The sequence below is a fragment of the Nematolebias whitei genome, chromosome 18, assembly GCF_014905685.2.
Source record: "Nematolebias whitei isolate Nwh7 chromosome 18, NemWhi1, whole genome shotgun sequence".
NCBI lineage: Eukaryota > Metazoa > Chordata > Actinopteri > Cyprinodontiformes > Rivulidae > Nematolebias > Nematolebias whitei.
Genome location: NC_056515.1, coordinates 14,061,404 through 14,075,434, shown reverse-complemented (window position 1 = coordinate 14,075,434; position 14,031 = coordinate 14,061,404). Strand labels below are relative to the sequence as shown.

The following is a 14,031-nucleotide window of genomic DNA, read 5'->3' as shown; positions in this document are numbered from 1 at the left end:
GTAAAAAAAAAAAATAAAAAAAACTTAGCTAAAATATAAGATCAACTGTAAACAATTTTTATGAACTCACATTATACTTAATATTTTTTTTAAAAACAAATTTTTATCATCCTCTTGAATATGTACATAGTTTTGGCATTTTTAATATCAACCTCCAGATCATTCCACAATCTAATACCCTGAGATCTAGTGGATCGCATCTTCAGACTGGTGCGACACCACGGCTTCACAAACATCTCCATTCCCTTAAGAAAATAATTACTTTCTCTTTTAACAAATTTCCCTTGAATGTTAGTAGGTAGTGTTTTTTTGTTGGCTCCATACATAAACAGTAAGATATTGTAATCAACCAAGTCATAAAATTTTAATAACTTTAGCTGAAGAAACAATATATTTGACGGATGGTTATAATCTTTTCTGGTAATAATTCTTATGGCTCTTTTCTGTAAAATAAAAATTGGATTTGTAATTGTTTTACATGCTTTACCCCAGACTTCAATACAGTAAATTAAATGTGGAACAATAATGGCATTATACAATAGAAACATTGCTTTATCATTGAATAACTCTCTAACTTTGTACATTACTGCAATCGATTTAGTTATTTTAGTTCTTAAGTTTTTTACGTGAGATCTCCATGTTAGTTTTTCATCAATGATGACACCCAGAAATTTCACCTCATTGACTCTATTAATTTCAATTCCATCGACTCTAAATGGAGTATCAAGCACTTTCTTGTTATTACTAAAAATCATATAATTTGTTTTATCTACATTTAAAGATAATTTGTTTAGTTGAAACCAATTTTGTATTTTCACAAATTCTGTTTGTGCCATCTTCAGCATTTGCACAACATTTTCACCCACACAAAGAAAAGTAGTATCATCTGCAAACAAAATACATTTATAAAATCCAGTCACATTTACCAGGTCATTCACATATAAAATAAATAGCTTAGGTCCAAGTATAGAGCCTTGAGGCACTCCACATGTAATATTACAGAATTCAGATTTTACATCATTTATTTGAACAAATTGTTTCCTTTTTTCTAGATAACTAGATACCCACTGCAATGCATGCCCTCTGATACCATATTTATTTAGTTTTTTGAGAAGAATATTGTGATCAATAGTATCAAATGCTTTCTTTAGATCAACATAAATACTAATACAATATTTTTTTTGATCCACAGCAGTCGTTATCTGTTCCATTAAATCCATGAGTGCCATTGACGTAGAATTTTTAGGTCTAAACCCATATTGACTATTACTTAATATATTTTGCTTATTGATAAATTCATCTAATCTAGTGACAAATAATTTCTCTAAAATTTTCAAAAACTGTGGCAACAACGATATTGGCCTGTAATTATTAAACACACGTTTCTCTCCACTCTTATATAATGGTATTACCTTGGCTATTTTCATGTTATTTGGAAATACCCCTGTTGAAAATGATAAATTGCATATATATGTAAATGGCTCAATAACATAACTCATAATATTCTTTACCAGCATCATATCCATGTCCATCCAGTCTTTTGATTTTTTTTATCTGCAAGATGTTTTACGATAGTCATAATTTCTTCTTTATCAGTTCCCCCAAGAAAAAAACTGTTTGTGTGATCTGTAACCGTATGGTTTACATTTTTATCTATATTTGGGATTTTTGCTGCCAGACTTGGGCCAATATTCACAAAATGTTCATTGAATCCATTTGCGATTTCATTTTGGTCATAAATGTCTTTGTCATCCTTTACAAAATATTGTGGAATGCTCGATTTTGTTTTATGATTATTCAGAACACTGTTCATTATTTGCCATGTTGCCCTCATATTACCATTACTTTGGTCTAATAATTCACTGTAATATTTCTTTTTATGCTTTCTTATAATCCCTACCAATTTATTTTTATAATTTTTATATCTCTGTTCTGCTTCGTTTGTTCTTAATTTCAGAAAGTTTGAGTATAAGTAGTTCTTTTTTTTACAAGCATTTCTTAACCCTTTGGTCATCCACGGTTTGTCATCAACACGTTTCTTTGTGTAATTTTCTTGTACACAATTTTTTTCATATAAAGCTCCTAAAATATTCATAAATACATCATATGCTTTGTTTACATCATCAACATATACATCCTTCCAATTTTGTTTTGTTAAATCTTCTTTTAGTTTATCTAGAGCTTTCTTTGATGTGGTTATTATTTTTTTCATAATTTTATCTACTTTCATATCATATTGATCTTTTTTATAGATAGTGAAGACTGGTAGGTGGTCACTGACATCCGTGATCAAAATGCCACCCATAAGTTCTTTATTTGTTATATTTGTAAAAATGTTGTCAATTATTGAAGCACTATGGGTAGTAATTCTTGTGGGTTTTGAAATCAATGGATAAAGATTTAAACTGTGCATTGAGTTTATAAATGTTCCGATATTATTTGAGTCTGTTTTATTTCCCAGGTCTATATTAAAATCTCCACACAAAAAAACTGATTTATTAGAACTTTTTTCCAATATTGTCATGATGTGATTGGTGAATGATTCAATATTTGAATCAGGTGATCGATATACACAACTCATCATTATATTTTTGGAAGTCTCGTTTAATATTTCAACTGTAATCATTTCCATAATGTTATCCACAGCTACTGACAATTTATTGATCATTTTACATTTAATTTCCTTATTCACAAGTAGAGCTACGCCTCCACCTCGTTTATTGTTTCTGTTCACATGATAAAGTTCATACCCTTCAATATTAACACTTTTTATATTTTCTTCATTTAGCCATGTTTCTGAGACTGCTATTATACTGAAAGTTCTGTTTAACTGATTTAAATAATCTGTTATTTTAGATAAATTTGTGTTTATACTTCTACTATTAATATGAATAATGGAGAAGTCATCTATAGACATTTTAATTTCATTGAATTTTTCTTCATTGTAATACTCACACTCTTTAATTTCAGGAAAAAAGTTTTTATCAATCACATCATCTATATTGTAAATTTTAAATTCTGAGTCTTCGTATGTTGTCATATTTCAATGTATGTGTCCATTTGTTATTTACCATTTTTAGCTTATCCGTTTACCTTGTTTAGTTTGTCCGTTTACCTTGTTTGTTTGTCCATTTCTGGACTCATTTAAATCTTTCCAGCTCCTTGAGTTCTTTTATTATTTTAGTATGAGACCCTTCCTGTTCTTTGATCCAAATGTTTCTGTTTCTGGTCCAAGTTGATGATATATTTTTTTGTTTTTTTAACAGCCTTGCTTCACGTGCAATATCTGCATTTTATTTTTGTTAAGTGTTCATTTATGTAGACGTTTGTTCCTTTCAGTTTTTTTGCTTGTATTATTACTTTGTTTCTTGATTTCCTGTTTGTGAACTTGATCACTACAGTCGGTTTGTGTTTGTTTAATTTATTAGGCAATATGTGACAAACTGAAATGTCCTTTTGTTCGATTTTAATGTCATTGTCCTGTAAGAAAGTAACTACTTGCTGTTCCAGAGTTAGTTGTTGCTCCTGTGGTGAATCTTCAGTGATGCTTCCATTTTTAGTAGCATCTGCATAGGATCGGTGTTTGATTTCCAATCCGTTAATCAGCAAGTCAGTGTTTTTGATAAATTGTTCTAGACCATCTACTTTATTTTCCAGTTCAGATATCTTTTGGTCTCTTGCCATCACCTGGTTTTTCAGCAGCTTTATCTCTCCCAACGCTTCCATCAAGCTGTTCAGCTGATCTGCTTGTCTTTTCTGCTCTGTACCCATAAAGTTCAATGAGCTTTTAATCTCTTCCATATCGTTCGAATTTTCATCTGTTGAGTAGAATGACTTCTGTTTGTTCTTATTTTTTGCCATTACTCACAGTGGTAGCTCCTGGGCCTAGCCTTAGCAGCGTCTATGCCTCGTGATGGTAGCTCCTGTGCCTGGTCGCTGTTTTTTTCTCTTCCAGCGATGTAGCGCTCACCTCGCTAGCCGTCAACAGCCGCGGTCTCCTCGTCTCCGAAACTCCCAGGTCCGAGACGTAGCAGCTGGCTGCCCCACGATGTAGCGTTCAAGGCCGCTGCTTCACTGGTCGTCGATAGCCGTGGTCTCCTTGTCGCCCACACACCGAAGCCTCGGTGCAGCAGCAGCAGATGGGCTGTCCCACTGCTAGCTAGCCGCTATCATCCGCGGCCTTCTCGTCTCCTACACCTCTGGACAGTCCCACGACGATGTGTTCAGGGATGTCCGTAAAAAAAAATAAAAAAATAATTGAGACACTAAATAGAAAACAACACAGAAAACGACCAAAATCCATTTTTATTTTTCATCTCCCTATACTCGTACTTGGTGAGGTTGGTCAGACACGAGAAGCTAATAAAATAAAGTGGCTGATTTACCCTGTGTAGGCCTAATAGAGGCTCACAAAGGGGGTGCTAGATAATCAGTTAAAAAATATATTACCTCGATAACGCTAAATCGAAAGTACAGCAATGCTGATACCAGCATTTGGCAAAAACTTTATGGTTCAATCGTTTTAAATTATTTGGGCTTTGGGGAATTAAGTACAGTAAATCCAAAATGGTCCAAACCCCACAATAATAAATATTGCTTGTAGAGTCAAATATCAGCAATATATAAATTTACCCCCAAAATTGTAAAAAACAAAACAAAAAAAACAATGCACTATATAAACTGTATACATAGTGCTGCAAAATAACACTCACTGCATCATACTGTACTTGTATCACAAAATATCCTTTGCATCATATAACTTGATTATCTACCTAAGAAGCCTACCTCCATCCATCATCTTTACCCGCTTATTCCATTTTGGGTCACGGGGGTCGCTGGTGCCCATATACAGCAATCACTGTGCGAGAAACGGGGGACACCCTGGACAGGTCTCCAGCCCATTACAGGGACACAGAGACAAACAATCGTTCACTCTCTCACTCACACCTAGGGACAATTCAGAGTTACCATTCAGTCTAACATGCATGTTTTTGGTCTGTGGGAGTGTGAGAGACCGAGCCAGTCAAGCATGAGGACACAGTAGTAAATTTTCAAAAAGGGGGTTTATTCCCCAAAATAACAAAATTCAAACTAATCTGTTACAGGGCCCTTAAAAGATGGTGGCTGTGGCTGAGTGGTTAGAGCAGTCGTCCTCCAATGCGAGAGTTGGGGGTTCGAATCCACCAGCAGTCACATGTCGAAGTGTCCCTGGGCAAGACACTGAACCCCTCATAGCCTCTGATGCGTGTCCCATTAGTGTGTGAATGTGATCTAAAGCACTGATTAGTCTCATTAGAATGATTTGTTCAATTAGCTTTGTAGAGATCTAGTAGAGAGCTGTATGAATGGGTAAATGAGGACAGATTGTAGTGTAAAGCGCTTTGAGTATCTTGAAATAAGATAGAAAGGCGCTATATAAAGTCCATTTAAAAGAGGTCAAGTGAAGAAAAAACAGCCAAACTAAAATCATGAGTTAACTTAACTCTCTAACTGCTCAAGACAAAAAATAAACTGACCTGCCACACAGCAAACAAAAGAAATTTAAATATCTGGCTGATCAGACCAGACTAACACACTTGGGAAGAGGGAAGGGAAACATCCACTCACAAATTTAACAAACTACTAAACACAAACAGTTAAGCTGAAGAATTAATTTAAAATAGCCAATAACTAAACATAAGGTTAACAAAAGCAACAAACCACAAAAGCAAAAAGCACTTATACAAGAATTAGAATAAGAAACTTCATGGTCTTCCCCCCATGGTGGAGCTCCGCATGTATCACCCAATCAGGGATTCGTGTGTGCCAGTCAGAGTCCATGGTTTCAGCCCAGTTCAAAGGTCTCTCCCATAGCACCGGCAAAATAGAGAGAGCACATGAAGTTTGACAGAATCAAATCTACAAAAGCTAACTAAATGTACACGCTACATTTGGAACCAATACATTTTAACATTGTCAAACAAACAAAAAAATAAATAAACAAAGCCAAATATGCTGCAGTGTGTGGAAAATTTACATTTTAAAGCTCAAAGTGAAACAGTGTTGGTGTATGGGGTTACCGACTGTGTGGCTGCAGATGTGGGCATCACACACACCCCCTCTTTGAAACTGCCTCCAGGGCAGCGAGAGAGAAAGTTGGCTGTTACATTCTCTTTGCCAGGAATGTGCTGGACTTTAAACCGATATGGCTGCATAGCCAGATACCACCGGGTAATTCTTCCATTAGCGTCTTTCATGCGGTTCAGCCATTGAAGTGCCTTGTGATCAGTCTGCAAGATAAACTCTCTCCCAAGATGATAGTATTTGAAGGAATCGAGCGCCCACTTGATAGCCAAGGCTTCCTTCTCCACTGTGGCATAGCGTTCTTCTCTGGGTAGTAGCTTGCGACTGATAGGCTATGGGATGCTGGTCCTCCAGTGGTCCCTGTAGAAGTACTGCTCCTACACCCTTTTCAGAAGCATCAGTTTGCAGTACAAAATCCTTTTCAAAATCTGGACTATGCAGAACTGGATTCTTACTCAGGGATTGCTGAATGTCTCGAAAAGCTGCTAACGCTTTGGGAGTCCACTGTACTTTGTTCGGGCACCGTGAACCTGTCAAGTCTGTCAAGGCAGCTGCTCTGGCTGAAAAGTTTGCAATAAAGCGATTGTAGAAGCCAGCCATCCCAAGGAAGAATCTCAGCTGCTTTTTAGTCTGTGGAAGAGGAGAAGATGCAATAGCTCTGACTTTATCAACTTGTGGCTTTATGACCCCACCTCAAACTGTGAAACCAAGGTACTGCGTCTCCGTCTTGGCCAGGGAACACTTTGCTGGGTTGATTGTGAGGCCAGCCAACTTCAGTCGGTCCAAAACCATCCTTAGATGTTTAATGTGTTCTTTCCAAGTTCCACTGTAAATTGTAATGTCATCGAGATAAGTGCAGGCATATTCAGCCAGACCATAAAGTACCTGGTCCATCAGTCTTTGGAAAGTGGCAGGGGTTCCATGTAGACCAAATGGCAGAACAGTGAACTCAAACAGCCCTCCTGAGGTGTGAAATGCTGTTAACTCCCTTTACTCTTAACTGACAACAACTTGCCAATAGCCCTTAGAGAGATCAATTGTAGTTAGATATTTAGCTTTTCCCAGACGCTGCACGAGTTCATCAATTCGTGGAGTAGGATATGAATCAAATTTTGAGACAGAGTTAAGATACCTGAAGTCAATGCAAAACCTTATGGTGCCATCTTTCTTGGGAGACAGAACAACTGGATTACACCATTCACTTTTTGAGGGCCGAATGATTCCCAGGGATAGCATGAGGTCCACTTCTTTCTTCAATGCTCCCAGAAGACGTTCAGGCACCCTGTAACTCATGAGTCTGACTTGCGCCTTTTCTTGAAGCACAATGTTATGTTCTACCAAATTGGTGCGGCCTAGATATTCTTGGAATATATCTGAAGTAACAAGACAATTTACCTCATGCCGTTGTTCACCCATGAGGTGGGTCAAATCCACATTGGAGGCAGATTGTGATGGTAAGTATTGATCAGTTTCTTCATCCTCTCCCACATGCTGGATAAACAAGACCTTTGCTCTTTTTTCAGCTCATGGGACCCACTCCTTAAGCAGATTTACATGAAGCACTTTAGTGGACCGTTGGAGCCCTGGGGTGGCAACCTGATAAGTGGTAGGACCTAGCTTCTTCTGCACTTCATAGGGACCCTGCCACTTTGCTAGTAGCTTGCTATCATTTGTCGGCGACATTACAAGCACTTTTTGACCCGCTTTAAATCTTCTCTCCCTTGCTGAACGATCATACATGAGTTTTACAGCCTTGACCCTTACGCACAGCGATTGTTCCAGATTCTCTGAATCTTTTGATGATGTTATGCACGGTTGATGATGATAACTTAAAAGTTTTTGCTATTTTACGCTGGGTAACACCATTCTGGTATTGTTGCACTATCTTTCTGCGCAACAATGGTGGAATTGGCGATCCTTTTACCATCTTGGCTTCTGAGAGACACTGACACTCTGAGAAGCTCTTTTTATACCCAATCATGTTGTCAATTGACCTAATTAGTGTTAATTGGTCTTCCAGCTGTTCGTTTTATGCACAATTTCCTTTTTCCAGCCACTTATTGCTACTTGTCCCAACATTTTTGGGATTTGTTGACACTGTGAAATTTTGAATCAACATATTTTTCCTTTAAAATGTTACATTTACTCAGATTAAACTTTTGATCTGTCATCTATGTTATATTACAAATAAAATATTGACATTTGCCATCTCCACATCATTGCATTCAGTTTTTATTCACAATTTGTTTAGTGTCCCAACTTTTTTAGAATCCGGTTTGTACAAGGGTAGAGCTCACACTGGCTTTCACAGAAATTACATGCTTAGAGCCTCGTCAGTGAGAATCTGCACTGGACAGTGAGGCAGGAAGTGTTTTAAAATCCACGCTTATCAAACAGAGGCGAGGTCAAGACAACCTCGACTTTCCAGCTTTCAGACTCAGAGAAGGCCTTGGGAGTTTATCAGGTGCACCTGCAGGCTCATCTCTGAGCATACAAAAGACTCTCTGACCCACACTTCACACTCATGGTTCAACATTAACATTAGTTAGTGATAAACATGCATAACATTTGCCTAAATTCCCCTGACATGTTTCTCCTCTTCTCTTTTTCCTGAACTGAGCACATGATGGCTTTGACCTGTTCTTGTTCATCTTCCATGTGTCAGTTTCCATGTCCTGGACCCTCTGCAGTTTGCCTACAGAGCCAACAGGTCTGTAGATTATGTCATAAACCTGACCCTCCACTTCACCCTGCAGCATCTGGACTCCTCAGGAACCTACGCTAGGATCCTGTTTATGAACTTCAGCTCTGCATTTAACACCATCCTTCCCTCTCTGCTCTGAGACAAGCTTTCTCTGCTCAATGTACCTGACGCCACTTGCAGGTGGATCACAGACTTCCTAACAGATCGGAGTTAGTGCATGCGGCTGGGGAAAGTTGTCTCGGACACTCGGACTTGAAGCACAGGATCTCCACAGGGCTGTGTACTTTCCCCTCTGCTCTTCTCCCTGTACACCAACTGCTGCACCTCCCGCCATGACTCTGTAAAACTTATTAAGTTTGCGGATGACACCACCCTCATTGGGCTCATCTTAGACGGTGATGAGTCTGCCTACAGGAGGGAAGTGGACCGGCTGGTGACCTGGTGCAGCAACAACAACCTGGAGCTTAATGCCCAGAAGACAATGGAGATGATTGTGAATTTCAGGAAAGCCACAGCCCCTCTGCGCCCCCTTGCCCTTAATGATACCCCCATCATCACTGTGGACTGTTATCGGTTTCTCTGCACCACCATCACCCAGGACCTCAAGCGGGAGCTGAACATCAGCTCCCTCATCAAGAAAGCTCAGCAGAGGATGTACTTCCTGCGACAGCTGAGGAAAGCCAAGCTGATGGTGCAGTTCTACACAGCCATCATCGAGTCTATCCTCTGTTCTTCCATCACAGTGTGGTACATCGGGGCCACCACTAGGGACAGACACAGACTGCAGCGCATTGTGTGCTCTGCTGAGAAGGTAATCGGCTGTAGCCTCCCATCTATCCAGGACATGTACATCTCCAGGACTGTGGGGCGAGCAGGGCGGATTACAGCTGACCCTTCTCACCCTGCATATGAACTCTTTAAACCACTCCTCTTGGGCAGGAGGCTTCTGTCTATTCGAACCAGAACCTCCCGCCATAAGAACAGTTTCTTCCCATCTTCCGTTGGACTCTTGAACACTCATAATCCCGTTACTGTATAACTCTGCTTTGGTCACTTTTTCACTGTATTTTAACTGCACTACTCCATTTGCATGTTTTTTCTGAGTATTGTATTGTGTTGTATTGGTTGGTGTACATATGTTTTCTTTTATATTTTATTCGCACCTTTTATGCCGAATCAAGTTCCCAGTCTGTGAACCCTGTTCTTTGACAAAGGCAATAATAAACTGAATCTGAATCTGAATCTGAAAGTGTGGAATTGGCACTTGGGAGGAGTAGTGGGCTACCATCCCACAACATGAGACAAAACAACTTAATCCTAAACTAATCCACCTTCCTTAGTCTGCAGATTTGTTTTTGTATTATATTTTCAGTGTTTTCACACATGGCGTCTCTGGGCAGCAGTCTAATCCCCAAAATGTCCCCCGGGCGCTTTCAATAGCTGCCCACTGCACCACCTGGTGGTGGATGGGTTAAATGCAGAGACTAATTTCGCCATTGTATGGAAACATACAGTGCTGACATTGTGATGACATTATTATTATTATTATTAAATAAGCTGTCAACTATTGGCTATATTCACAGTAATATGAATAAAATGTGCTTTGTTTGAGAGCAATCAATGGTGTGATTTACTAGATGCATGCCTGTCCCAGCAGGGGAGAGGAGAGAACCCCCCTCCCCTTCTTTCACAATCTGTGTGTCAGACCTCAGCAGAGGCTACATACCTTGGTAGAGGGCACCCACTTCCTGCAAGTGGGCGATAGGAAACCCATATGTAGGTTAGACAGCCTATATGAAATAATGCATTTTATTTTTTGGAGGCGGGGCCGGACGCTCATGTCGCCCTGGGCAGCTGCCTACATCACCCAAATCAGAAACCTCAACTGGATGGTGCCAACATACCATTGCTTCCTTTGTAGGATGACCTGGCTCAGCCTTAGAGATGGTTTGAGGAGCTCCATCATCCATTGGGAACTTGGAGTAGAGCCACTGCTCCTTTGCATCGAAAGGAGTCATTTGAGGAAGTTTGGACATTTGATTATGATGCATCCAGGACACCTCCCTTTTGGAAGTTTACTGGGCGTGTCCTGCTGTTAAAAGACCCTGGGCCAAATCCAGAACTCACTAGAGGGATTATATATCCTCTTTGGCCTGGGAACTATGTCGGATCACCCAGCAGGAACTGGTGGTAAAGAATGTCTGGCATCAGAGACAGATCTAAAAGTTGCAGGACTCCGGCCCTCGAGGCCTGGAGTTTGACACCCCTGCGATGATGGATGGAGTTTCATTTGCAAGATCCAAATAAAATCTCTAAAAACCAAAGTAGTCAAATTTGAGGAAGAGACTGCAATATTATTTCAGTTTTTTTATTGTAAATGCTTGGCACTACAATTGTTTTATCTTTTATTATTCCTGTGTGATTTTTTATTTTATTTTTATTTTTTAATTAATTTACTAACTAAAATCTTAAAATCTTTGCTTAACAGCTGAGAGCTGATGCGGTCCCAAAGACTGCAGGTGGGTAATGTAACACACACACACACACACATATACACACACACACACAGAAAATGGGTTGGTTTGGGCACATTAAGGTTGTTTTCACACCTGATAGTCTGGTAGACTCGGTTCGGTTGGGGACCAATATTCATAACATTTTGTTTACATTTGAGCTGGTGCGTTTGCATTCACACTGCACTGTGCAGTTGAGCCAACCAGTTGAACCAACCTATTCCCCCGCTCGCCTGTGGGGGCGCTGTACCAAGAACTACTGAAAGAAAACACAAAAACCTCTGAAGACACTTCTGCTGGAAATAAAAACAAAAACTGAGTGGCATCAAGTTTTAGCAGTTTTAGGAGTTATATTTTGTCATTTTTCAAAAATGGACTCAGCATGAGCAGAAGATAAGGCAGAAGACCATGGAGAGTATTGTTTTTCACACAAGGCAGCTGACGGCTCCATATAAGGTAAGAGAAATGCGCGTTTGTTTGCCCTGCGTTGTACTCCACTTCTTGCTTGTGGAGCGGGGCCCGGTCTGTTTACATTCACACTACACTCGAACCGCGCTGGAGTTCTGTTCTACCGGACTAAGACCTAGGTTTTAGCCCGGGCCAGAGTTCGCCTTTTTGTTCCTTGACAGAGTTTGATGGCGCGTTCACACCTCCCCAAACAAACTGGACTTTCTAGGAAAATGAGCTAGAGTTCGATTAAAGCGGACTAAACAGGGCTGGTGTGAATGCACCCTAAGGCTCAGTATATGAACCAAGGAAGTCTCAAACTAAAGTTCGGCTCCATCTCTGCCAACACTGAAGGTAAGAAAAACAACAAGCCTGCACCAGAAACCTGGACTGTATGCAGTCTGAAAGTGGGACTTGTATAGGATTCATGAGGTATATTCCAAGTCTGGATAAGTATGGAAAAAGAAAACAATTCAGTCACAATCACCTTCAATCGTTTTAAATAAACAAACATGTTAAATAACAGTAAATTTACGAATGTTTTGATGTCAAAAAGTGGCTAAAAAAAGTCTGAAAATTTGAATCTGGTCGTGTGGAATTTCAAAAATTTAATTGTGTAGGAATCTTGTTTAAAAGCTCTGTTCAGTTCACTGAGCTTCACACAGAGCTGCTGAACTCATGTCATGAAGCCCCTAAGAAATAAACTTTCATGATGCATTATGTCTGACTCTGTCACACAGAGCCATTGTTAGTCATATGACCCATTTACTCAGCGAAGGCAGGAAATATGGCCCAGATGTTTGATGTTGAAGAAGTAGCTTTTGTCATCATGTTATAAATAGAAGGCCTTAATGCAACCTTTCACTGCCATTAAGGAAAGTCTGCTGAAGGGTTACTGAACGACTAGGATACAACATTTAGTTCTAACAAGATGCACAATGTCTACAGAGAGAAGCAAAACTTCATCAAACTAGTGCCACACTTTAAAACGTGCAGAACAAGCAGAAAAGACTAAAGAGACAAAAAATAAATAAAGATAATTTAAAATAACTAGGATGAAGGGTAAAGTGTTGTCTTTGAAACAAAGACTTAAACAAAAGAGGTGTTTAAAATAATAATCAAAATAAATGTCAGTCATTTCCTGTGGACCCACCACCTGCAGGAGGGGCCATATGAGTCAGGTGCATGTCTCCATGGGCAATGGATGAAGGCAGGGGCCTTGGCACTCTGACCCTGGCTTACCAAAGCTGGCTCTTGAGACATGGAACGTGACCTCTCTTGTGGGGAAGGAGTAGGGGTGTAACAATACGCTAAAATCACATTTCGGTTCGGTTCAGTTTCAAGGAGGGCTCAGTTTGGTTAATTTTCGGTACAATAAAGACGCAAAAAATATGCCAAGTAAACAAGTTCAGTCATTACAGACTTCTTAAGCCCGCAGTATACTCCTGCGTATGTCAGTCTGTGGAGGTCCGCATGTACCAGATTAGAGTTGAAGCAGACGCCCGCAAGGCATGTCCGCGCAAAAGCTCAATTTTTACGACCGCGTACTCTGTGTCGCACAGTAAACTGCCCGGCGACGGACTGTTTTGTATGCAACACAATTATTAAATTCCTCTTCTTGATCCCTGATCTGGTTTAATGGCATTTTCTTTTTGTTTCTTTTGCCAAAAGGCAAGTGATCTCTTCCTCCTCCATTGATGCCATGACTGAAATGGTGAGAAATGAAGGACTTTGTTATGAGCAAATTAAAATCAGGTCCTGCGCGGCTGCGGGAGGGTCTGGAGATTTCCTGGTGGGCTGGTCTGATGTGTGGGCTGCAAGGCCAGCACTCCCTGTTTTTTTTTTTTTAATAATTTTATTTATTTTTTAGAACTTTTTATTAACAACATATAAACAGAACACCGCTGGGGCTGCCAGCTCTCTCTTTTTTTTTCTGACTTGTCAATCAATCCAGTGTCAGCAAATGACCAATCGGCGACCTCAATTTGTCCTGAAGGTAAACGCCCCTTGTCTGCTGAGCTGCTCTGCAACCGCTCAGGTTGGATGCTCGAGCATGAAGTCTCAACCCTCTGTGGACGGTGCGCACAGTTTCCGCGTGGCTGACAGGACGCGGGAGTATACTGGAGCCTTTAGCTGGAGGTATCCTGATGCATGCTCAATAATCCAGGTAGAAAAATCCAAGAAAGTTCAATCTGGTCCTCTGGACATTCAAAAAAACAAAAAACAAAACAAAGCAAAAAAAAATGTAGAAACGTTTCGTCTCTCATCCAAGAGACTTCCTCAGTCTGAGCTGCTGTTTTCAGA

General features: G+C 39.9%; 1 protein-coding gene across 1 annotated transcript in view; it reads left to right on the top strand.

Moving 5' to 3' along the window:
• Positions 1-11,259: 11,259 nt before the first annotated feature.
• LOC119424740 (peptidyl-prolyl cis-trans isomerase F, mitochondrial) overlaps positions 11,260-14,031 on the top strand; it is a 13,525-nt gene continuing 10,753 nt past the window's right edge. The window contains exon 1 of the mRNA XM_037692239.1: positions 11,260-11,286. The gene's annotated coding sequence lies outside the window, so the exon portion shown is untranslated. The remainder of the gene's footprint in view (positions 11,287-14,031) is intronic.